Here is a 27,958-nt window from a genome sequence, read left to right on the forward strand (position 1 = left end):
TATTGAGAAGAATTCCGTTTTATTCAATTAGAGGCCTTCTGATAAAGTTTTACTCAACCATCTGTATTTGTAGAATAGAGGTTAGATCATGGCCATTTCAAATCGGGGGCACACATTCTGTCAATGCCAAGAGCCAAGCTGAACAACAGCTGCAAAAAAAAAAAGAGGAGGGAAATGAAATCACTCTCTGCTATGATTTACAACAGTTTCTATTTTTAAATGAGTATAAAGCCTTGCTTTGAAAGAAGAAAAAAAAAAGGGATTAAAAAAAGTATATCCCTCATTTATGGATAATATATTATGTGCTTGTTACATAATATCTGAAATCTTCCTGTTCTATGCAGAGTTCTTTTCCTAATCCATAAGTGACAATTTCAAAACAGGATTTTTGTAATTTAAGATTAAAATTATACATGAAGATTTTTTTTCTTTCATCTACAGTACTGATAAATGTCCTAAGATATTAAATAGATTTTAGGAAACATTTCTTAGCCATTTCCTGGTTGGCAAATATACAGAAAGAAGAACTTGAGGCAGCTGGATTACAGAAGATTAGGAAAATGTTCAGACAGTTCTACATTGTTTTTACTCTCAGAAACACAGTATATACACACAAAAGTGATTTTAATTTATAATAGAGTACTCCAAAGAAACCAAATACATTTCTGCTTTTATTTTACCTACTTAAGAAACAGTAAACATTTTCTTGTAGAGAAAAATCATACACTTTGGAGATCCTTCAGTCTCCTGCATCCTTTCAACATCCGTGTTCCACAGATGGGAATATATGGGCTTTCCTAGATTTACCATCATCCAACAGTTTGCAATGAAAATCTCTCTCTTCCCAATTTGGAGAGACTAATGAACCTAATCCAAATACATCCTGCTATCTTGTGGACTGAGATAATACTTAAGACTGTTGGTGTACAGGTGGAAGGAAAAGTTCAGTGTGAATTTGTTAATAATATTTTAGGTGAAAATATTTTTAATTTTGAATGTAGTAATGAACACCATTTTTCTTTCTAAATAGCAATTGAACTATTTATCTGTCTTGATGCTAAAACCAAGTGAATTTATTTGTTGACCAGCAACAAATGTCATGTGTAATTATTGTTCTTTCACAATCAATTCCAGAGATGAAAAACTAATTTACAATGAATAATTTATCCAATTTACTCTGTCTCATTTTCTTCTTGTAGGCAACTCACAAGAATATTACAATTTCTTTATATGTTTATGTCTTTCATTTTTGAGAGCAGTACTCCTCTGCAAATTTTGCATAGGATATGCAAGCACCTTTGGTTCAATTAGCAGCACACATGAATGAAGTGTCACTGATTTTGTGTAACTGCATTTCTTATTTTTTATTTTTTGCTCTAATAAAATATACTCATTTTGATGCTAAGTTCAAAGTGAATTCAAGAAATAGAATAGGATGGATGCAGCAGATTTTTTTTAATGTCTCAGCAGTTTTTTCCTGAAAAAAAAAAAAAAAAAAAGAAATCCTTATTTTCTCAGTTCTATTAATCAGAGATTGTGTCGACTTTTTCACATTGAGACACCTAACTGTTCAAATACTTTGGATAAGCATTCAAAAGTTTGGATCAGTCCTTTGTATTTTGTATTTTGTTATTGGCCTTTGGAGGGTCCATAAAAGAAAATTCCTGAAGGTTTCTAAAGAAAAATGAAGTCTTGTTGCTGTGATGAATGTATTTGTATTCAACATTTTGAATGTAAAGCCCAACCAAGGGGAAAATAGTTTTGAACAACTTTCAGAAAAGAGGAGGGCTAGATAGGAGTGTGTCCACTTGGGCAGCCCTGCCATGAAGGAGGAGTGGCACATCTCATACCCTTTACTTGCTTCTGAAAGATATACACAGATTTATTGGATGTAGCTTAAACAGTGTCTCTGAGGAACTTCCGAAGACCACCTACAGGAAGCAGAGATACAGGCATTAGAGAGAAAACGCAGAGGAAAGTAACGGTTGCTACTTGAACTTACATGCCTTAAAAGTAGTTCATTATGTTTGAATTTGAATGGAGATCTTAATGAATTAACTATGCAGCATTTGTGATCAGAGGGTTTGTCTTGGGTTTGTAACCTGGTGACTAAGAGTACTCTGCAAAGGTGACCAACCTTAGTTCAGTGCAGCTAATTTGTACAGTGTGCTCTGTTTAAGGAGGTGTTGACTTGAGTGCAGTTCAGAGCAGAGTCTTGAATTGGTCATTGTGAACTTTCCTCAGAAGAAGCTACTTCAGAAGCATTGCCATACTGAAAATATCCCTGAAAAGGATTCAAAGCTTTATTAAAAGTAAAAAAATAACAGCCTTCTGAACCCTGGACTCTGTTTTCACAGGGAATCACACAGAGTGATTCCCAATTAAATGCATTATGGATCATACTCAGAATACTTCCATACGTTAAGTACACAAATTAATTTGAATTATTGTTTCATTCTACTTTCCAAGTATAGTAACATATGCCACCAGTAGCTGACAGCAGCGACTCAGTCTGGAACTTTCCAGGAATGCTGATTTACCACCAAGTTGTTTTTTTAACTCAAAGGATGCTGAAGACACAAAAATGGGTGATAGAATGGCAGCAATGCCAGCAGGTTTAGTGAAAAAAAAGAAATCTGTTTGGAATTTATCAAATTAAGTTTTTAAATTAGGTTCATATTCTGTATTGCATTAGGCAGAGAGATTTTGGGTAGAGAGAATGATACTGGAATTGCATTTTAATTGCTTCTTTTTAACTTACATCTTACACAGTTGTGGTTTGAAGCATTGTTTTTGTTTGTTAGAGATCTGACATCAAACCAAATTTTATGCTGGTTCTGTATCAGTACACCAAGATAAGAGATGGTAAATAAAAATGAGTTCAGACATTCTTTCAACCCTTCATTACAACCTTTATTGACAAGGCCAATGGAAATATTGATTTTGTGCCATTTTTTCATTACAGTGGTTAAGATTTGTTTGGTTGAACATGTACTTTTTTCATATACTTGAAGTATAGTCAAAAAAATTAAGAGCTATCATCATTACAAACTGAGGGAAGACTTCTGGAGTCTTCTCTCAACAACTCAAGCAATTTTAAAGGTTAAGCTCTTATAGGCACATTTTGAGAAAGCAAAAGAATGATAGACAAGACTCTTTGATATTCATCATTTACACAGTAGCGTGACAGTGCTTGAGCAGACCTTCCACTGGAAGGAATGTCCTACTGAGGCGATAAAGACACTCATTATTTTAGACAATATAGTTTATTTTATATAAATATAAGTCAAAAGTATGTGTACTTCCTGGTCATGCTTTGGAAGTCATTTGTCTCTGGAGCTTCAGTCTTCTTAATCTTAATGAGCTATAACGTAAAATAGTGATGGTTTTCTTTGTATTTTTAAGAGCTATGGTAAACCTTGTTAAGTGTTTTAACTTAGATTTGGGCTATTTCTAATATTTAGCTGATGTTCAAATTAAAATATATTGTTTAAAATAATAATTCTTTATTGTCTCAGTAGGAAATTCCTTCCATTGGATGATCTAGAAGTGACCTACCACTCAATCCCTTATGCCAGATGTGAAGAATTGTAAACAAGAATAAATTTAAGACTAAAAAATACATGAATTTCAAATTACCTGCACTTTCAGTTTCATTCATGGATGGAAAAGGGCAGGACCTCCAAATAGCTAGATTATGTTTAAAAGGAAAACAGAGTAGCTTGCAATTCAAGATAGCATTAATATTTGTAGTAATATAAATTAGTTTTACTGGGCATTTATGAACTGCTTCAGCCAAACTGAATCACAAAATTAACATAACAAACTTCTAACAAACAAGATAGAATATTGTATTTCTGTACAATTTGTATTGTAGTAAATAGTCAAGATTTTCTACAACACCCGGCACAGAAAGGCACTCATCTTAATATGAATGCCTAGATAAGGCACTTGTATTTATGAATAAATATATAATTTGTTTATAAGAAATACACCAGCCTGTCAAGACACTGAGAAGCTGGTGAAGCTCCTAGGTGTGGGACAGCCAGATAAAAGGGCAATTTTAAATAAAAATATTCTTTTGCCTCTCATTTTATTGATCAAACCTGCCAAGCACAGCTTTTGGTAATCTTCTGGAATGAATGAAGAGCTGCAGTCAAACAAAGTCACTGAAAAAGAACAACACAATAAGATAGATTGTGCTTTTAATGTCATGCTGTTCTTCTTCTCATTTCAAGCTATTTAAAATGAAAGCAAATGTCACACTCAGCTCTTCATTCTAAGCCCAATGGTTATTTACATTTTTCAATAGTTTTCAAACAAACTGAAACAATTATGCTCATGTTTACTCAGTGCCAACCTAGACGTTTTGTCACACTTACACATTTTAAAAAGAATAATCGACATTTACATGTGACTACAGTTCCCAAAATTATGCTTGTGAAGGCTCTGCTTAACATTTTAAACTGAAATTCTCAGGGATTTATAACCTATTCTGTCTGCTACTTTGAATGTAGATTGAAACTGTATGTAAAGACCTGCACTTCTGCTTCATGACATGTTTGTGCCTGTATTAGTTCTTCAATGAATATGTTAAAATGAGCAACTGGTACTTGATTCTGCTACTTTGAAAGTCAATTTCTATAATCCCAGCAGGATGTTCTCAGTGAGAACGAGAGTGGGACAACTAAAGAGACTTGTTCTAAATCTTGAAACAGTGAAATACATTAGATAGAATGATATTCAAAGGCATTTTTTTAATTGTTATTTGTGAGTTCTAAGATGTGCCATTTATTGATTTCTGTGCCCCTTCCATATGAAAAAGAATCAATGAGAAATGTACTGGGGCTAAAGATCATTTGAATAAAGCTGGAATTACAGACATGGGAATCTACATGGCTGAACAACATATTGATTAAATATGATTGATTACCCACTTATGCCCAAGGCGCTTAGAAAGAGCTAAGCTATATTCAACTTACATCTGCTGTGACTTGAAAAATCAGATTTTATTTTTACTGTAATAGCAATAAACAGGATAACGTCTATATTATCTGAAAGACACTGCTGGGCTTTAGAATAATTCTGTGAATGGTCATCTCTTGAAGGAGCAGTGGATTTTCCTATTAGTTATTCGAACTTTGGAGAATTTAGTCCATTGACAATATAAAAATATCTATTGTGAAAAATTCCAGCAACTTAATTACAGAATTAAAATAGCAGCAACTTTTTCACATAAGAACAACAATCACAATCAGCCTTACACCATCAGTGTGTGTTAACCTGGAGTTCTAGAGCTTTTCAGCTACTTGTGCAACGTGTAATTTGTTTCATATTTTTTTAGCTGATAGGAAAGAAGACAGTAAGAAATAAGTCTTACATTATGAAACCAAGTGCTTTTGTAAGTGTGAATACTGCTTTTGGACTCAGAACTGCCATGAATTTCTCAGAAATTGTAATGTGCTGTAAAGATTTCTACTACATGACTTCCTTGATATGATAGAATTTTAGTATCTACTTATAAAAGCTCCAGAAAGATTTTTTTTGTGAAGGGTAAACTCTTCTGTTGTCCTCTCCGTGCTCTCCTTACTTTGCAAAAATATTTCTCTCCTTATCAAGTTTTCAGTTCAAAATTGTTTTCTATGCTAGACAGATTATAGAAGAAAATGCTGATGCAGCAGTACATGTTTTAGTGTTATACATGATGTTAATACAACTACAGCCTAATAAATATTTATATTTGTTGTAACGAGATCTAAGTGAAGGACATCTCTCAACTGATCATCCAGCTTTCATATGGTCCTTAAATATTCATAGTGTATGCTGTTATATTCATAAGATCCTACATTAAAAATATATGGAGTATTCTCCATAGATACAGAATTTTTCTGTTTGGTGCAGTGCACCATTTGATCATTAAACAGTGCAATTGTTGAGGAGCCTGTAGTCAAAAGTACTTGTCTACCATCATTTAGATATGTCCCAGTTCATCATTTAACTATTTGATAGAGAGCAGTCTTGGTAGGTAGAAAATGACTCTGTAAGCATTTTCTGGCTAAATTTGTTTGTGTGACTGCATCTCTACCCACGTTTTACTTTTTATGAGAGGTTGCAAAGGTAACCTCTCATAAGCTTGTATTTCATGCACATTTAGAAAAGTGTAGAGGATTGCTATTAAAGAATTGGGACAAATCCAATTTAATAAGAGTTGTTGAGAGTTCAGTTATCATGTGAATTCAGTAACAACAGAAGGCTAGGGTTTTTTCTCAGAATATCTTAGCCAAATTTAGTCCACCACAGACTAAATAATTTCAGACTGCAAGGTTCATCATAACCGGTGAGTTCCTGAGGAGCCAAGCGCACACATAAATTCTGTGGTAATGAGAAAATCTCAGTGCATACTGCTATTTCTTGCAGACTGGTAAGCACAGAAACCTCAGATGGGCCAGACAATTATAGCAGCCTTAAGTTCTGGTTTTGGGAAAGGCATTAGGTAGCAAGATGATGTGACACTTGACATTATCACACCAACTTTGCCTCTAGCATACCAGTCTTTCTCATGTATACGTGTATACCAGCATAGCCTTTCCAGTAAACACATATTAGTACCTAATGACTCTTTAGTAAAGTACATAAACAGTCTGCTCTGTATATCAGTAGATTTCACATGTAGCTAACAGTACTATCATTTTGCTTTTATATTTTTTTATCAGAAACTTTCACTTGTAGCTAAAATATGAGCTGCGGAGCTTAAGAACCATATTTTATGAAGTCTTGTATAGGTTGTTTCAAAATGTTATTGTAGTTTTCCTGGACTTTTAAGGGCACTTTTAAAAAGTACTCACAGTTTCAGGAAGCTTTCATCATGGTTCATCTGCTTTCTTCTTTTCAGCTCATCCATGATATTATCATCTTGCAAAAGAATACATCCATGTGAAACTGCAGTGATAGCTTTTTAGCAGCTGCACTTAGAATCAAAAACAAGCATTCCAGAACACAGCTCTGTTTCATTCTCTGCCTGGTAGACCTTCTTGCCAGTTGCTTCTATCTGCACACTTAATGCTTACTAATAATTGAATAGAAGGATTTGTATTTGATGTAATAAAGGGCCTTAAAAGTAGTCTTGTATCCCTATAACATTTTTTCCCTCAATATATTCAGTGTATTTGCAACTCTGAATTTCAGTTACACAAAGAAAGAAATTAGTTGTGCTGGGTGAATTATCGCATGTTTTTGGATCCACAAACTGTTTAGCAGTATGCCTGTTCTTTTCAAGTATTTAAGGAAGGTTCAAATGTATACCTTAGAATTTCACACACATGGACATACATTTATATATGCCATGTGTATGTTGGTATAGACAAGGCTGGTTCAAGCTGTGCCATGAATGCAGGCTATCTGCAAGTACATGGCAGCAATTTCTTTCCCTTGGGCAGAATATGAATGTCCTATTATGTAGTAATGTCAGAGGGAGAAGGGTTTATAACTCTGCAACTACCTTAGTATTTCCAGTAAATTGTTGTTTGAGTATAGAGATGCATCCTTACATTCTGATACTCATGTGCATGCATGTTGTCTATAGTTACAGCACAGAAAAATATGGTACACTCCTTCCAACACATCTGTCTATAATGACTTTGTATTGTAGCCTACAGTGTGCATGAGTAACAGAGTAAGGAACCAGTCTGAAAGATCAGAGAAATACACTTTTTAAATCATACATTTTCTAATTATGCATTTTTTGTAAAACATATTGATTTGCTCTCTCTTTAAAGCTGTACTGTAGAAATTTATTTTTCAGCTGTCTTCCCTGGGTCAGTGTTCAGATGCAAGTAAGAATTCTCATTCTGCTCTTCTCTTAGTCCAGTCTGGTGCAGCCTAACCACAGGATCAAAATTGTGGCCTTGTCTTTGGAAACTGGCAAGAATCTGAAAAGCTAGTGCAGATCAGCCAGAAAAAGAATGTTTAACATTCACCAATTATTGTTTTGGAGGAAATAACAAATGATAAATTCTTACCCATCTCCCCTTATGCTCATTAGTATGTATAATCTGGCATTATATATTTGAGGCAGGAATAATTAAATGAAACTAAACAAAAATAAATTGGTTATCTCTGCTTTCATAAGGTTACGTAAAATGGTTAGACCTTAAATAATATTCTGAACAGAGTGATGAACATATCCTGGGACTCTTAAAAGTTGTAGAAAAAAGTTACAAGCATGAATTTAAAAGAATAATTTCACTTATATTATCATATGAGCTGAATGGAGTACAATTTATTTATATTTTTTCCCACTTTTAATTTATTTAGAAAAGGTGATATTAAATTGATTGGAGCATTCATTTGAATACCTCTGTCAATAAACATGTTAATATCATTCCCAAATACGTTCATTTTTAAAACAACTGTATCTCTTATATTTTACTGAAGATGCAGAATTACTGTATCTTTCTGAAAAACAACAAAAATGTTGAGAAAATTGGTCTTGTTATGAAACACAACACCTTAAGTTTGATCCAGAGGGCTCTTAGGGAGTGTAGAAATCACTAGGAGAGGGAGGTATGGTATGGTGGCTCTGGGACCATAAAGTGCATGGCTAGAGATGAAAAATGTTCTTTCTCCATACATACGTGCTTTTTTTTCCCAATGAAATTATATTTGCTTGTATTTTAATAGCTGCTACAATAATTGTAAGTGCCATTATTCATAGTTGTCTAATAACTCTCTTCGACTAGCTGCTGTTGTTTTGTAGCTCCTATTGATATCATATAAAAATGCATGGAGTGTAACATTTGAAATCATCCACAATACTACATCTGATAAGTCAAATTAGATAGATAAACATTTCTTAGTATCTTAAGAATATACTAGGAACTTAGCATCTTAAAACTTGGTATCTTAAGTATACATTAGTATCATGTGGAATATTTCTTTTTAAAAAAAAGTCTTCACTAAATTGGTAATGATTTTATTCCAGTCTGTGCAATCTGGATGTAAATAAAATGCTAAAATGTGCAGCTCAGATGAAAGAAAATGATTATAAACAAAAAAAGTCAAGATTGTACAGATCAGGCTACAGAGGAGGAATAGAGCAGACCCCATGTTTCATTGCAATATAAATTTTGTCAAATTTCAGTGTAGACACTAGCTGACAGAAAAAAAGAGAAAAAAAAGAGAAGCACTGAAACACTGATGTTAACTCTGAGTGCATCTATCAGATAAGTTAGAAGCCACAAGCATCTGTCATTTTTCACTTTCCTTGAACTGCCCTTTCACTTTTTTTCAAGTCCACCCTTCATGCAAACACACTAAACGAATAAACCAAAAAAATCCATTCTCACTCACTGTTTTAACTGATTTCTGTTGAGGGATTTATAAGTAGCCATTTTGGAACAACCAGCAGACTTAGCTTATATGTGCTAAATAAAGCACAGAGCAATAAGAGCCAAATACGTTTTTTCATTCTTTTCTTCATTTCACTCATGTTTCATTTGTTTACTTTATATCCATTCCACTCATGTTTCACTTGCTTATTTTCTAGGGAATAAGAGATCTCTCCGATGCAACTGATTTGTCTTGTGTTTGCATGTCTGTCATTTTGTGTAGTACTAGAGTATAATTATGTACAAGCAAGGTTACTACACCACTTTCTGCTACAGTCAATAACTATGGGACAAAATCAATGTTTGCTGTGTATACTATTTCTTCTTCCATGCGAAGTGCCATATGAAAGCGAATGAGAGTGTTTTCCTCCTTCAGAATGTGTAGTTGTATTGGGGTATCCACTTGTCTAGAGTGCATTAGGAATGAATCTTTTAAGACCCTAATGACTGAGGAAAAACTGGGAACAGCTAAAGGTACCTACCTAAGTTTTCCTTTACATCATACAAGAAAGTAAATCCATCTTGGATGTCATTAATTACAGTGATGCCTTTGCTTATGCAGGATCCAGAAATTTATGATTGATGTTTTCAATCAAAGAGGTATTTCAAGCCCATAATTTACTTAAGAAAACAGGGTTTAAATTCTAAATTATAGATGTTATTTTTTCTTAGATGTCATTCATTCATTTTGTACAAAGCTTATGGGAAAAAAAAATGGTGATTCTAATTTTTAAAAAATCCTACCTAAGAGTCCATCACATTCCTATGAGGAAAGCAGACAACAATGTGCCAAGAACGCAAGACTGTTTTGATAGCTCCATTTGATTGAATGGTTGAGGTAAGACTCAATTTTGAAAGCAAAGACTTCTAAAAGATCTCCTTTCTTTCAAGACCTAAATCTAACTGTAGACAGAGTACACAGTCATTTTTTGTTTGTATTGGAGAAAAAGAATTGAAGGAAGAACTAGGCATCCAGTTCTTCTGTGAAAATGCAGACTTACCATACTTGATCAAAATTCATATATTTAGGGATTAGCAAGCTAAATAACCCCAACCTTCTCAGCCTTTCTTCATAGGAGAGTTACTCGTGCACTCAAAATCATGCATTCTGATATAATAAATTGTTCTGTAAAGAACACTTTTGTTCTGCTGAAAGAACTTGCTTATTCTACAGTGTAAGTTTTATCTTTGGAGTCTGTCTTCTTAGACTGTCCTGTAATTTTCTGACCTTTTTAGAAAACATAAATGAAGAATCCAAGGATATATTTTGCTTCTAAGTTCAAAGCATTATGAACCTATTGCTGATTTATTGATTGAAGCTTGCTTGATGCAGGCTGGAGTTTTATAACTATGTTTTGTTTGTTTAACAGTTTTATCAGTAATCTAGATAAAGGGAATTGTGTACACCCCTAGTAAATTTGCAGATGATACCAAGTTACTCAGGGCTGTTAATCTGCTTGTGGCTTTGCAGAGGGTTTTGTATTGGCTGGGTCAGTGGCCCAAGTCCAGTCACATGGCAGTCAACAAGGCTTAGTGCTGAGTCTTGCACTTCGGTCATAGCAAACCCCTGCAGCAATACAGACTTGAGAAAGAGTGGCTAGAAAGTTGCCTGACACAAAAGGTAGCCAAGATGGCCAGTGGCATCCTGGACTGCATAAGTAATAGTGTGTCCAGCAGGACTAGGGAAGAGATTGTCCCCTTCTATGTGGAACTGGTGGAACTGCAGCACAAATACTGTGTTCAGTTTTGTGTGCCTCATTACAAGAAGGACATTCAGTAGCTCAAGTGTGTGCAGAAAAGAACAACAAATCTGTTGAAGGGATAGAAAAACAAGAGTTATGAGAATAGGCTGAAGGAATTAGAGTTGTTTGATCTGGAGAAGAGGAGGGTGAGGGCAGACCTTGCTGCTCTCTACAGCTACCTGAAAGGAGGTTGAAGCAAGAAGAGTGCTGCTCTCTTTTCTCAGCTGACAAGTGAGAAACACGAGGGAAGCACTAGAGAAAGTTTAGATTGGATATTACAGAGAATTTCTTCATGGAGGGAGTGGTCAAACATTGGAACAGGCAACTCAGGGAAGTAGTGGAGTCCTCATCCCTGGAGGTATTAAAGAGACATGTGGAGCTGGCACTAAGGGATTTCGTTTAGTGGTGGTACTCAACAGTTCATGCTGATGGATGGACTTTCTGCTCTTGGAGGTATCTTTCAACCTAGATGATTCTCCGATTCTGTGAACAAGAAACTAAGTAAGGAATTAAGACAACCTTTTAAGTGTTGCAATTATTATGCTAGTAGGCAACTAGAGAGCAAGGGAGAATCTGAGTATATGCAGTTATCTTTTACTGTGCACAGGACGAGTCTGAAATGGGAACTGTGAATTTTAAAATAACATTTCTGTGTGTGCCAAGCAGGAAAGCAATTTCCACAGTACTGTGATGAAACCTGCCTTTTCTAACGATTTTAGAAGTGACCCAGTTAGAAGGCAGAGGGCATCTCCGTCAGACAAACTAGGAAATGTAATAGATTGCCTAAGTATTAGTACTGTCCAGCTGTAATGGCTTGATTCATTTTAATTGATATAGTGCTTCTAGGATTTTAGATTAGTAGTTTTGATTTAAATGCTCCTAAAGCAAAACATAAAAAAACAAATTGACTCTTTGAATTAGAGTTGCTTGTCCTATATAGTGCTTGTGGAGATACAAGCACAAACAAATGTCCAACAAAAACCCTCATTTGAATTTTAGTAAGCAGCTTGAAAGAGTCAAAGACACAGGAGCTATCCTTTACCAGTCCTGAAAAAAAAAAAAAAAAAATGCATCATACATAATCTTTCTACTAAGAGGTTTATTGAACACAACATGAATGTAAGGATTATTCCAAAGACTGCTGGCCACTGTATGAGTTGACCTTGTGATTTACGGCTGCAATAACGTGCCCTGCATGAATTTCATGACATAACAATCTGTCAGTTCTCACAGCTATAAAATATAAAGTCAGCCCTTAGAGATAACTGAGTCAGCCTTGCAATGATGGTCATTTCAAAACCTTTTCTTAGCTCAATAATGAAATGATGATGTGACTTAAAATGTCATGCTTTAGGAATAAGGCTAACAATCCTATTAAGCTATAATGTGGATGATAGATATTGTAAGATATTGTAAGTATTAATCTCATCCAAAGTAATGTATTAGATCTGTTTCAAAATACAGAGACAGGAAGTGTCAAAGGTCCATAAGCAATTTAGAAAAGAAATGTGATGTGGCAACAAGGTGATTTAGTGAGTTAATCAAAATATTCACAATATTTTTAATTCAAATATGGAGAATCAAAGAGTTCCAACTACCTTCAGCTGTTGAGTGCTATGATTTTATGTGGTTAGTCAAAATTCCACAGTAGTTAAGCTAGTGTACAAATGTGAAACAAAAATGTGCATCATTCATTCTTCAAATTATTTCCATGCATGGTAATAGTCTGCAGTAGCAGAATGCAAATCCTTTATATCATCAGCATGGTGACTGAGGCCCTTACAGGAGCATTTTATATGAGATGATTCTTTTATATATGAGTCTTTTTTTTTTTTTTCCCATTGAAAGATGGGAATCACTCAAACTAAATTTGTCTGATTTAACAGATAAACAACTTAGGTATGTTTCAAGAAATCAGTGAGTTTTCTTTGCAGTAATAGAGCAGGAGAGGAAGTTTGCAATGGCTTCATGTTGGAGCTCACTGTGTAATCTATGGCTGATCCCTGAGGAGTTTCTGTCTCAGGAATGGAAGAAGCTTTACCTTTTGATTTACAGCAGCAATATCAAGTTCTGCATGAAAGTCGTGACATTAGTTGTGTGCTGGTGCTAGATGCTGCAAAGCTTTAACTCCTTGTAGAAAGTTCAGTTTAGACTGGGGGGAGGCCTCATGGTGGCCTACAGCTCCTCACAAGGAGCAGAGGGGCAGCACTGAGCTCTGTTCTCTGGTGACAGCAACAGGACTCAAGGGAACGGCAAGAAGCTGTGTCAGGGGAGGATCAAGTTGTATATCAGGAATAGGCTCTTCACCAGTGGGTGGTGAGCATGGAACAGGCATACCAGGGTAGTATGTTAACTGCAAACTGCCCTAGTTCATGGAGTATTTGTACAACACTCAAGTATAGGGTTTGATTTTTGGGTGTTCCTGTGTGGAGCCAGGAGCTGGGCTCTATGATCCTTGTGGGTCCTTTCCAACTCAGGATATTCTATAATTCTATGAAATGTGAGACAACTGTAGTTTTGTTCATGCAATTCTCTTCCTTCCTTGACTCAGTCACAACTAGAATGCTAAATGCTAATGTAACTGTCTCAATTCCAGATAGAGCTACTTTGAGTCCAGCCAGTTTTCTGCAAGTAACCACGTGACTACTTTAAAGACCCCCGGAACTAGATTGCAGTGGTGCTACTGTATTTACTCTTCATAGATATGATGGTAGATGGTTTTTGTCTGTCTGTTCTTTCAGCTTTGTTGTGAACCAGGCTGTCAAGTGATCCCCTCTGTTGTCCATCAAGCTCGTTGATTTGAGAAAGACTAAGTTTCTCCAGCAGAAAATGATGCTTCTGGTTGTGAATTCTTGTGTAAAAGCTCAGAGCACTTGTCATCGCCTTACTGTCACATACTCTCAGTAAATACCGGAAGATTCTGTGTATTCTCACTCATTCAAACTATATCAGCCTGGCCTTGTCAGTGGGTTGTCCAGTCTTCACTCATCATGTGGGTTAGGTCTGCCAAGGTGAAAAAAAAAAATCTATTGGCCTGATTGGGAGTCAGTGTTTCAACAGATAGGAAGCATGCATAAAGAGTCTTCATGTCTGTGAATTTCTGCTTCAGAGATGAAAAGTTGCCATTCTGTAAGCTCTTCAGAAGGGATAAGCAAAGAAGGAGAATGGTAGCTTGACTCACTATGTTAGAGTGTGTTTCAGTATTGTTGAGCTCAGGGCTGGGAATAAGATTAAGTCTCTATGGGTAAGGATCAGGGGAAAGGCCAACAGGGCTGACATCCTGGTGGGGTTCTGTTATAAACCACCAAACCAGGATGAAGACACGGATGAGGCATTCTGTGAGCAGCTGGCAGAATTTGCACAATCACCAGCCCTTGTTTTCATTGGGGGCTTCAAATTCCCTGATGTATGCTGGAAACACAATACAGTGCAGAAGAAGCAGTCCAGAAGGTTTCTAGAGTGCATGGAAGATAACTTCCTGGGGCAGCTAGTAAGAGAGCCTATCAGGGGAGGTGCCACACTAGACCTGCTGTTCACAAACGGAGACCAGTTGTTCACAAACAGAGAAGGACTGGTGGGAGATGTGGAGGTCAGGACCTGTCTTGGAGCAGGCTGACTCCTTGTGCTGTAAGATCAGCTGGTGGGGAAGAAGACCACCATTGATGAACAGGGAACTTTTTCTGAGACTGCAGGAGAAAAAGAGAGTCTACTGCCTGTGGAAGAAAGGGATAGGCAACTCAGTACAAAGAAGTTGCTAGGATTTGCAGGGAGAAAATTAAAAAGGCAGAAAACAAGCTTGAATTCAACCTGGCCACTGTAATAAAAGAGAACAAAAACATTTAAACATTTTTTACAAATATATTAATGGTAAGAGGAGGTCTGAAGAGAACCTCTGTCCTTTACTGGATGTGGAGTGGGACGTGAACAATGAGAATAAAGAAAAGGCTGAGGTTCTCAATGCCTTCTTTACATCTGTGTTTAATAGTCAGACCAATTATCCTCGGGGTACTCTATCCCCTAACCTGGAAGTCTGGGTTGGGGAGCAGAATGAAACACCACAATTGAGATGGAAACAGTTAGAGACCTACTACTCCACCTGGACTGCCACAAGTCCATGGGGCAAGATGGGATCCACCTGAAGTTGCTGAGAGAGCTGACAGAGGTGATTGCCAAGACACTTTCCACCATCTATCAGCATTTCTGTTCAGCCAGAGATGTCCCAGAGTACTGGAGGCTTGTCAGTGTGACTCCCATCTACAAGAAGGGTTGTAAAAGGATATGGGGAACTACAGGGCTGTCAGCCAGACCTCGGTGCCAGGGACAGTTATAGAATAGATCACTTTGAGCGAGATCACACAGCATGTGCAGGACAGCTGGGGGATCAGACTCGGCTAGCATGGGTTCACGAAAATCAGGTCCTGCTTGAGTAACCTCATCTCCTTATATGACTGGATGATTCATCTGGTGGATGAGGGAAAGGCACTTGACATAGTCTTCCTAGACTTTAGCAAAGCCTTTGACACTGTCTTTCACAATATTCTCCTGGAGAAGCTGGCAGCCCATGGCCTGGACAAGTACAGTCTTTGCTGGGTAAAGAACTGGCTGGAGAGCCCAGCCCAGAGAATAGTGATGAATGAAGTTAAATCCAGCTGGCAACCAGTCATGAGTGGTGTTCCCCAGGGGTTGGTAATGGGGATTGTTCTGTTTAATATCTTTTCTTATGATCTGGATGAGGGAATTGAGTGCACTCTCAGTAAGTTTGCAGATGACACCAATTTGGGAGGAAGTAGCAATCTTCCTGAGGGTAGGAAGGCCCTACAGGGGAATCTGGATAAGCTGTATCTCTGGACTGAGGCCATTGGAAGTCCAACAAGACCAAGTGCTGCATCCTGCACTTTGGTCACAACCCCAGGCAATTCTACAGGCATGGGGCAGAGTGGCTGGAAGACTATGTTGAGGAAATGGACCTGGGAGTGTTGGTTCACATTTGGCTGAACGTGAGCCAACAGTATGCACAGGTGGCCAAGAAGGCCAGTGGCATCCTGGATTGTATAAGAAATAGTGTTGCCGGCAGGAGCAAGGAGGTGATTGTCCCTCTGTACTTAGCTCTGGTGAGGCCGCATCTTGAGCACTGTATTCAGTTTTGGGCCCTTCACTGCAAGAAAGGCATTGAAGCCCTGGAGCATGTCCAGAGAAAGGCAACAAAGCTGGTGAGGGGTCTGGAGCACAAGTCTTATGAGGAGTGGCTGAGGGAACTGGAGTTTTTTAATCTGAAGAAGAGAAGAATCAGGGGAGACCTTATTGCTCTCAACAACTCCCTGATAGGAGATTGTTGCAGGGTGGGGGTCAGCCTCTTCTCCCACGTATCTAGCAATAGGGTGAGAGGCAATGGCTTTAAGTTGCACCAGGGCAGGTTCAGGCTGAATATTAGGAAAAATTTCTTCTCTGAAAGAATAATCAAGCATTGGAATGGACTGCCCAGGGGTTGGTTGAGTCACCATCCCTGGTGATTTTCAAGAAACACGTAGCTGTGGCACTTAGAAACATAGTTTAGTGGTTAATATTGGTGGCAGGTGGAAAGTTGGGCTATATGGTCTTAGAGGTCTTTTCCAACCTCTCTATGATTCTATGATTATATTCTAGGTGCATCTACACACCTACACCTTCTGTGAGTCACATAGTCCGCACTTAAAGTTGTTAACATAATGACTATTTTCAAAATACGTTTATATTAAGTGCACAGATTTTCTTTTGGGGCAAATAATATGAATAAATTTGTACCTGTAATTAATTTTTTGAAAAGACAAAACAGAAACTGACAGATACACACTTAGCATGTTTTCATTGCAGGGTTACTGCTACCACAGAGGTTTTCTTTCAGCATAGATTTCTAACAACAAAAAGGTAAAGGTAGTCTTTGATCCAATTATCTCCAATTAACATTACTGATGCATGCAACATGCTGTTATCTGGATGATGATTCTCTTGATCTGTTTGGCTTGGATTTGATATTGCTGACTTTATTAAAAAGCCGTTTCTTCCTGTGAGTGAGACAGAAACTTCAGTAATGTACTAACATTATTACATTACTGTACATCCTAACACAACTGTCTTTTCACTCTGTCTGTTTTCATACAGAACCTTTTTACTCCGTATTATAGATGGTTCCTCTTTCAGCTTATCTGGCTTCTGGTATATTTGATCTATGTGGAACACAAGGCACAAAAGTTTCTTCTGAATCCTTGGCTCGTGTCTGCAAGCTGTAGTTTGTAGGTAGTATGTCATCACTGTCATGATGAGTGTGGTATTAAAAAGCACATTTATCTTGCTGGAAAGCGTTTGCTCAGCAGACTAAGAGATTCTACAGATAGCTCTTTTACAAAAGGAGCTTACAGTGAGAAGAAAAAGGGCTTGAAAAAACCCCAACGAGTAGACCTTTCGTATTGCATTCTCTTGATTATGTATCCAAACACATAGAATTAGTATTATTATCATATTATTCACATGGCATCAAGTATAGAAGTCACTACAAACATGCATTAAAACAAAGTCTCAGACATTCTATCAGACAAAATATGGACCAGTGGTTGAGGGTGAGAAGAGCAAGTAACAGTACACTGCCACTGATATGTGACAAGGTCCAATCCTTAAGCAGTTCAGTTTGGAAAGATGATTGGTTGAGATGTTGATAGAAAAGAGTCAAGAAATTACAAATATCTTCAAACCAATAAATTCAACTTATGTACATGACTTTAGTTTTTAAAAAGTCTTTTTAGGAAGTAGCTTTTAAAAAAGTACAACTTCAAGAAATTTGCTCATTAAGCTCAGATAAAGGTTTTTTTTCCTGTAGTCTAAATTGTGTTTTGGCTTTTAATTAAAGACAAATCAAGAAGAAAAATAAAGAACTCCTACTATTCCCTGAACTTTTATAAGTCTCAAATCTAGATTAAACAAAAGCCTTCTGTTGTCCTGACAGTCTGAATTATACTCAAAATTGTTAGTAAGGGAAACTAGGTGTCATGGTATAATACTGATTCTAAATTCAACATCTGAATATTCCCATAGAATTGTCTTTTCTTTATCTGAAAGATAAAATTTGAAGTTATTTTACAAATTGTTTTTCCCCAACTGCGCATCAGTTACATTAAACAAACAAACAAAAAAAAACCCTTCTATATATGAAAATAAACAAATGTGGAGCTTTTGGGGAGAATCCCAAGGAGAGCCACAAAGATGATCCAAGGGCTGGAGCACCTCTCCTATGAAGTCAGACTGAAGGAACTGGGCTTGTTCATCCTGGAAAAGAGTAATGCTACTCCAACGTTGTCACAGGGCTTCAAATAACTCACACATGCAGAATAATCTCCTAACGTCTCAAAGAACATGAATTTTACATGCAGCCACATACATACAGGATTTAGGACAAGTTCAGATCAAAAATCTTTAGTATTGCAAGTAAGTGTTAAAATGAAGCTCAGTAGAACATCAGATAGATGCACACCTATATTTCTCCAATGTCGTTTTCTTCTACTACTGCTGGTTGGTGTAAATAACTGAAAAGCAGGGAGATGCTAGTGGGAGAAATAAATGATGTTCACAAGGCTAAATTGCACATACAAGAACTGAAGAAAACTGGAAACAGTTCAAAGCATTTCAGTAGTGGGCTTTTTATTTTTTCTCATGTGCCTGAGGCTTTTTGTGTGACCACAGCTTCTAGAACAGTTCAGGAAGGAGAAAAATGTTAGCAGTCCTTATCATATCTTGGCTCTTACTAAGCTAGCTTTGTATTATCCTTTAGACTCCTGCATTTTTATTTTTGTGTTTATAGGTCCGTAGCAGAAACTGAAGTCGCCCAGATGATAGTCATGCTACTATGTTAAAATGCATAAATAAAAAGCACCATTTAATCTAGTAAGTTTCTGAAAGCCGCTTTCCATACTAGAAAGTCTGAAATTGAATTCAGATATTGAAGAACAATGGAAAAACAAGATACTTTCAGATCACACCAACATCCTTCACAGGGTTGAAAAAAAATTGAAAAAGGTGATTGATTATTGCACTTTCTTGTTTCAGAGGAAAATATCTGAAAATCTGCCTATTTTATTAAGCCACTTTTAAATATTTATTTTTAAGAAGCCTTTTCTCTTAGACTGAAAGAGTGGTGAGGTGCTGGAACAAGTTGCCCAGAGAGACTGTGGATGCCCTGTCCCTGGAGGTGTTTAAGGCCAGATTGGATGGGGCCCTGGGCAATTTGATCTAGTACTTGATCTAGCAGCTGGCAGCCCTGCCTATGGAAGGAGTGGTTGGAACTGAACGTGCAAGTCTAGAAACAGTCTCAGTAATGCCAGTGACAGATGTAGTATCACCACCCTAATTTGACTCAGTGCTCTTACTTCCATACCTCTTTTGCAATCTCATTAACTCCTGTAGTCACAGTGCCACACTGAGAAAGTTCAAGCTCTGCTGGGTATCCGCAGTGGCTCAAAAATCATTTTCATGGACATTCAGGACACAAACTGCAGTCCTCCTGCTGACATTTCCTAAGTACAAGGCCTCGCATTTGGCTTTATCACAATATCTGTGGTTCAGATGGGCACACATTACTGAGAAATCTAACTGCTACCTATGAGTTGAGTTTCATGACTCAAAGCCATGTATCAGTGTTGTGGGGTGCCAGCTATACATTTTTGTTTGCAAATTATATATTTAAAAAATGTAATTATTCTGTTTTGCTCTGCTGATATCCGCACATATGTACTGAAGCTTTTAAAAGAATGAGTTTTGTAGACAGGATATGTTGTATCCTTGCATTGTGATCAATGACAAACTGAGGATTCTCTGCAGTTTAAGAGGAAGTAGCATGCTAAACACTGCTTAGGGTTAATTGTAGCAAGGAAGGCATTTTAGCAACAGTTTTAGATGTCAGAAAAGCTAGAAGCACGTAGGTTGAGGAACATTTTTATGCAGCTTAGAGTAAAAGGACAGTTATTTTCCTCTCATAGCACTAAGAATGGAACCATAATGGCTTAGCTTTGTTTAAAGCTCATAAACTACAACCATAAATCAGCAAATTAGCTAATGATTGCCTCTGGGTAGTGATACGTGATGAAAAACAAATGAGGAAAGGTACTCATGCATTGCACTTTGAAGCTACTGGAAAAATTAAAGTTCTATCTTCATAAAAAAAACTGTTAGAGGGATGTTATGAAAGGTTGTGCCCTGGTAGCAGAACAATTACTGCTCCGAATGAACATGTTTTTCAATAAATGCTATGATAGTAAGCCTGCAATTCTGTGCTGGCAATTTTAAATGATTCATGCTGTAACTGAGAAGTTGTATCTGCAGTGAGACACTAAAGCATAATATGACATTTCCAGCCTTTCTAGAAGTGCTAACCTAGAAAACTAAAAAAATACATAACTAAATTACCAAATAATATCATACAGTGATGTCTCCATGCCAGCAATCATGAGTGAAGAGACAGTAACGGTAAGACCCCAGAACTTTCAAAACATAAATTGGTTTATTGCTATTTTGCATAAAATAGAGTAACAATATAATAGTAACAAAGCAGTAACGTTTTGAGCCCATGAACTTGTACAGACCAGGCTTCAGCTTGCAGTGCACAAGGAGTTCCTGAACCCTGCACAATGATTCTTCAATTCCTTCTCTTCTTGTACTTGGCTTGTCTTTATTTTTTTTTGCTTCTGACTTACGTTATATTCAGTGTCAGTTGACTGTATTTAATTTTTCATGTTGTGGAAACATCTAAGTAAAATTTGTGGGTTTTTTTTTTCTGTTTAGCATCTTCCCAGAGAAATTCTGCAGCTGAGACACCTTGTAGGTTTGTTACAGCACAACTCATGACTTTTTTTTTTTTTTTTTTTTTTGCTTATTGGCTTACAGTACAACATTCAGAGTAATGGAGGGTCTTAAGAAATTTACATATCTTATCTCTATGTGGGGTGAGTAAGAAAGAGAATATCTGATCAGCTCATTCAAGTAAGACCAAATCCACATGCACAAAATGATATTTCTTTGGCTAAATGTTAAAGATTGGTCTTTCTACTGTGGATTATTTCTAATTTCTGTTGTAGTAGAAAATTACTGATATTTTTTAATGCCTTAGGGAGGTACAACTAGCTCTGTGAAGTTCCGGCTAGGAGCTTTTGTATAGCATATGAAAATCAGTAGGCTAAAACAGGAGGTTCCTTTTAAATCTCATACTTTCCCAGGACTCAAGAGCCATTCTCTATGACAATTCTCCTTCATTTTAGTGTCCATAACCCTAAATTTAGGTAATTCAGCCCCGCTGAAGGGAGCCAGGATATGACATGTTAATCATTCATGGAGACAGCAGGTGGGAATGCAAATGCACAGGTACGGCAAATGGGGCACTGAAACCCAATGGCATGTTGTACTGCTGTGATGTTTAAATTCCCCTAAGCAAGATAGTGTTAGATTTTAGTTTTAATCTAATCACTGAGGTTATTTTATTTCTCTCCCTCTTATTTCTTTTTTTCAAAGAAATCTTTGTGATCTCATAGGTAGTATATTTTCTCATTAACAGAGAAATTACTGCCTTTTGACATTTCACTGCAGCAGGCATGCTTTCCAGATATTACTTCTGTAACAATTCATAAATACATGAAACCAATCAGTTGTAGTGATTCTAGCTTACAAGTTCTCACTGCTTGTAGTTATATTGACTTTTACTGAACATGATAAAATAGAGCAGTGGTAGGGGATTCTCTTCAAATGCAGTAAACATCTGGAGCCTGTTCTCACAGTGTTGGAAATGTGGGGTAGTTCCAGTGAAGGCACTGTTTTTTCACAACAAAAAAAAGTTGATGTTGTTTGTGACATTTGCATAAATTGAGTGGTTTTCAGAGGTGAAAACGGTCTGATATTGTGTAATGTTTTTCACAACACTCATCTAGATGCAGTTCCTTGGATACCATTTACAAACAAATAACCAGAACCTATCATGGAGAAGAGAAGCGTCTGGGGAGACCTCATTGTGGCCTTCCAATACTTGAAGGGAGCGTATAGACAGGAGGGGAACGATTGTTTACACGGGTTGATGATAGTGATAGGACAAGGGGGAATGGTTTTAAACTGAGGTGGGAAATTTAGGTTAGATATTGGGAGGAAGGTTTTCACTCAGAGGGTGGTGCTGCATTGAAACAGGTTGGCCAGAGAGGTTGTGGATGCCCCGTCCCTGGAGGCATTCAAGGCCAAACTAGATGTGGCTCTGGGCAGCCTGGTCTAGTGGCTCGCGACACTGCCCACGGCAAGGGGGTTGAAACTAGATGATCCTCGAGGTCCTTTTCAACCCAGGCCATTCTACAATTCTATGATTCTATGATCTTCACGATCACTGCCTCATTTTATTGACTATGTATGGTTTCTATAGTTGTTATTATACATGTAAGAAAATACAGTTCTCTTATGCATTTATTAGTTGGCTGGCCTACTTCTCAGGAAGGGGAACACTTATGTAGTACAGCATAATATAAAATTTCCCGCAGAAAAACAGCAATTTTTAAGCAGAATTGTCTTGGCAATATATTAATTGACACATGAAAGTAGATAGGCTTATTTCTAGGCCATGGATGCTCATTTGGGTTTTTTTTGTTTGTTTGTTTGTTTGTTTTTAAGTATAATCCATCTTTTGTTGGAAAACTGAGGCCAAAGAACTGTTAAATTGTGACCAATTTTAACTTTATTTATGAGGTACTTTATGGTTAAAGAAGGAATTGCTGATATTTTAAAATTTTAATAAAATACAACCCTGAATCTATCAAGTGTGATGTAGTAGAGGCCTGGGAGATATGCCATCAGATGTTGCCAGTAATTAAACAAAATGAGAGAAGGAGACAGCCTTACTCTTGCAACACAATAACTCCATGCTCCATACTGACTTGAAGACTGTGGAGCACATTGCCAATCTTGGCTGGACTGTCCCACCACACCAACCCTATAGTCATCTTTGCATCTTGGGGAAAGTGAGTGTATTACGTATGTTCACAGTACCTAGGTTACTATTCCTTGAAGAAGGGCAAACTGCAGGATTTATGCAACTTCTGAACTATTTTCTGAGGTGGAGGCAGGCTGTGTTGCTTCAGAGAATTTCTAGAATATAGGTGCAATTTCAGGCCAAAATGGCTGGTCTTGCACTTGCCCATGAAGTAGTTTCTGTTTCAGAAATAGCTACCTTTACAAGAATACTGAATTATTAATGTTAGAAGAGTACATGCTAGGGTGTAGTTTAATTTGTGTCTGGATGGCATCTTATATTTAGTAACCATGTGCTGTGCAAATAAGTAGCCCTTTCATTGATGTGCAACAGTATTAGTGAAATGGTTTGTGAATAAAGGGGTAAGAGTTAAAGAATAGAGTATATAATATGTAAAAAGAATGTGCCAGAATATATGAATGACACGACATTATCAAAGCTATTTTAAAAGTACATTTAAGAAGCTGCAGCAACTGCCTGTCTATGAATTTAATCAGTAACTAAAGCTTTGAAAGGAGTCCAGGACAAAGGCTGTATGTAATATAAAAGTGTCACTCAGGCCAGCAGGCAGTGCTAACAAATTGTCATGTCTTTGTCAAATGTTCATCACTCATTCTAGTGACAGGTAATGACCATGCAAATCGAAGTTGTATAAATTGGGTAAGATGTTTAATCCAAGCAGTCATCCTTGCCATTTTATTACATGAATTCCTAGTGAACTCAGAAAATGTTTAAAGGACTGTACTATTTCATAGAAAAAAATCAGAAATAAATGCACTGTAAAATAGGATTAATGGTATAAAACTGTGGATTAGCATAAATCCTATTTACCCCTTCTTAATAAGGCATTACAAAGCAAGCAAGGTTTATGTAATAGGATTTAATCTTACTTAATTTCCATTTTTAAGGAAATATCTAGTTGACCCTAACATATATCATACAAAAGCCAATTTGTGAAAAATTCTGTAGGTCTCCAAAGTCTCTCATAATGAAGGATAGTACATAAGATTTACCTAGCTGTGTGCAGGCTCTGAATTATCCATACTACAACCTCGCTCCACAGTCGGCATGCAAGAAAACTGCCAGTGAAAATCAAAGAGAATTATATTTTTCATTGAATGTAATCTTCTTTCTCCTCTCCCTGGTATTGTGCCATTTATTATATTTGGAAGGATCTAGATGACTTTAAGGTCCCTTCCAACACAAGCCACTTGGAAACTTATACTCTTCATTTGATTATATGGATATTAATATGATAGTTGTTCAATAAATATGCTGAGTTTTTATGTATTTAATCATTTGATACATTTATGTGTGACTGGAAATAGTTTTCTGGCTAGTGGTTTTCTATTCTGACTGTAACTCTGAAATTATCTTCAGCAGTGAATGATGATAGCAGACGTGTTTTTGTATGGATAGCAGACTTAATTAGGAGCTTTCCTACAAATGTCTTTGTGAGTTTATATTACCAAATAATAAAAACAGCCTTGTTTGCATTTGAGTAATACTTTTGTCCCAAGACAAAGGTTAATCATAAGGTTTAGGATATGCAGAGCTGAAAATGTTTTATTCGTTACTGGACAGTTTCTCATTCAAGCTGTAAATTTGTTTATTTTTATCCAATGTCTTCGAGCTGTGTAGATAAACAACAGTGATTGAAAGTTAGCTAACTCATAAAATTACCAAGAAGCTGACAGCAAGATATTAACACCCAGAAGTAAATTATCTCAGTTTAGATATTTGCAATCAAGTAAAGATTTTTTCAGATTTTCTAGACATCTCTCGACTGGTATTGGTGTCATTTTCATTGATCAGAATTAATTTCAAAGGCTTAAAGAAGATTTGAAAATTTTGTATTTGCATGTGAAATGTTAAATAGCATTTCCCTGGGCATTCCTATAGAAGTAGCTATTACTGCTTATGACAGCACCTATACTCCCTTGAACTCTGGTGGCCATGCTAATGATTTTCATGACTTTGCAGTTGTAGGGATACATGCCAAATATAAACTGCCTAGTGTATTTTGTAGTAGAAATTCTCTTCATCACACAAATTTCATAATTGTCACTACTGCCCATCTTCCACTTGTCTCGATAACTGTTTTTTTTTTAGTAGTAGTTTGTTTTTTTTATTCGTGATTAGAGACTATTTCGTGAAGTCATGATGTTAAGGCACTTTTTCCTTGTTGCTTATTATAATTCAACATTAATCTTGTTCATTAAAAAGATTACGGAGGAAAGCTGTGGCTCTTCAGTTGCATAAATGAATTCTGTTCTTCAGATAAGCTAAATGCTACGTTGACATAGGAAATAAGCAGCACGTGCATCCTCATGGAAAGTGTCAGTCAGCATATACAGAATTCCTCTGGTCTGGAGGATATTTATATTTTCAATGAAACTTCTTCCGAACAGCTCTTATTTTCATTACCTTTTGAGATTTTTAAAATTTTCCTTCCAGAAAGTTTTTTGATTTTTTTTCTTTATTTATTTGTTTTTTACCTTTATGTTGTTTCTCAGGCAACACAGATTAACTACAGCAATTCTGGTCAACATTTTAAATACAGTTAAAACTGCAGTTGACCATATTAACCATATTAACCATATGCTAAACAAGTAGTTTTCTTGGGATCAGACAGTCTTCCTAACCTCACTTTCCCTATATTCTGTAAGACAATTCCTACCATCTGAAGCCTTCTTTTGAGTAGTCTGGGAAGGCTTTCATTTATTCAAATGCATTTCAGTATGTGATAGCTTCTTACAGTACTAATGAAATGAACAAATATAATCAGTGCTTTTTCCAGGTTGTTCATGACTTTAATGTTTAATGCCAATTTATTTCCACTTTTTCCCTATTCTTAATTGATAGTCCTGACATATTGTACAGACAACTCATAACATAAGACAGAGGAGTTGTAAATATTGTTAGGCAAGTTGTTTTGGTGCATTATTTATATTACTACAGCTTAAAATTCCTTACTGCATTTTCCAAAGAGAACAAATCTTATAAAACACAAATAACTTAATATTTTGGTTGTTATTGAAAACAGTAATTTATTGTTTTCAAAAAGCAAATAATTTAGGTTCTAAAACATCCATTGAAAATGTAAAGACTGAATATTCAGAAGTCTTTAAAATAAATCAACACAAAATGATTCAATAACAGGTCGTTGTTCGTCAAAGGCACCTTTACAGAATATTGTGTCAGCAATGTTAACAATAATGCTGCTGTAACCTTGAGAAATAGATCTGTCAATAATTTGTTCATTAAATATAATTATCACATATGAACAGTAATTCTAAGCATATTTCATAGGCTGTGCTAGGGAGGAGGTGATACATTTTAAAAAATCCTCATTGGCATGAGCTTATGAAATAGTTTCATGTCTTATGTAAACCTCACAGCCAATATCTGATATGCCTGTTTATTTTGAATTACACGTGACTGAGGATTTCAGTAGGAGTTTTGGAAAAATCCCTGTAAACTTGTGAATTTGTGCTTTTGATGAACATACTTATGGATGACCTTCCACGTCTTTTTTGTTTGCAGAAGCTCCCTAAAGCTTTAATTCCCTGAAGGTATGGTTTGGGATAGCTGACTTGTGAGCATGCTCTTATGATCAGTTCGGATTCTTGATAGAGGGTAAGCCCTTAGAGGCCCTTCTAGCTAGAGATACATATTGCTTCTGCATCCCAGGTCCCAAGGAACTGACGTAACAGCAGGTTCTATGGCTCCCTCAATCCAGCCCTACCTCTTAAACCACTCTGTGTATTTGCAGGAGATAAGGTTTGAGTAGAAATAAAAAGACTGCAATTATTGGGGTGGTGGTTTTTTTTTGTTTGTTTGTTTGTTTTGTTTTGTTTTTTGTCATTTGCACTAGATATTCCCTTTAAGATAGTATTTCAGTGTATTTCAATAGTTTGAGTGCTGTGTCTGATTAGCTCTTTAATATACCAGTAAGTCGTGGTGCTTCATTTATTTACCTTGATACATCAACCTGTTGCACAGTGGTCCTCACAGAAAGGAAATACTGTCTGTTCGTCAACTTGCATGCATCTAGTTTCATATAAAACACAAAAAGTTGTTCCTTTTAATGCCATTATCTTGGGTAGGAAGAAGGTCATGCTCTAATTTATGTTGCACTATATATTACAGGGTTTAATCTTTCCTTCATATCTCAAACAAAAACCTGAAGTTTTAAAGAATAAAAGTAAATACTGACTGTCATTTGTTTGTTCATTCTTTCCTACTGACACTTCCTTTATTTGCTGCCTTTCTGATCAGTATGTTACAGACTTTTTTGCAAAATCTCATCACTACATAAAAGTATTGAAATTGCTTCAAAAGAGATTCATATATCTTTCCCACTCTTCTGTTGTAAATTTTCATGTATCTACATTTTTTGGAGAAGACCAAAATGGGAATTTTGTTGTATATTTTTGCAGTTCTTCCATTTTACCAGAGGTACTTAATCATGAAAATGGTGCAAAGTTCCAGTTATTTCACATACGCTGAGGATAGATGCAAAATCTGATGTAATACATGAATTCATAAGTTTCTCTTAATTTTAGATCAGCTTTCCTTGGTTCAAAATATGAATCAAATCAATCATTTTCTGCATTGGACTTTATGAATAGTGTATTTTTGGTACATGGCTTTAATTCATTCAGCTATATTGAACAAGTCAAAATTGAATTTTCTGTGCTAATCCTATGAACATATATTCCAGCATGTTCAACAGCATGATCCCTTTCCCTGAATCCTTTCCTTGTCTCTCTGTACTTTTTATATTAATTGGAAATGTCTCATCTTTG

At 36.4% G+C, this 27,958-nt stretch overlaps 1 protein-coding gene across 33 annotated transcripts in view; it reads left to right on the plus strand.

Annotated features, from left to right (window-relative positions):
• The window catches only part of KHDRBS2 (KH RNA binding domain containing, signal transduction associated 2), a 339,549-nt gene that overhangs the window by 211,466 nt on the left and 100,125 nt on the right, over positions 1–27,958 (plus strand). The gene's annotated exons all lie outside the window — the stretch shown is intronic.

The sequence above is a fragment of the Gallus gallus genome, chromosome 3 (assembly GCF_016699485.2).
Source record: "Gallus gallus isolate bGalGal1 chromosome 3, bGalGal1.mat.broiler.GRCg7b, whole genome shotgun sequence".
Classification (NCBI taxonomy): Eukaryota; Metazoa; Chordata; class Aves; order Galliformes; family Phasianidae; genus Gallus; species Gallus gallus.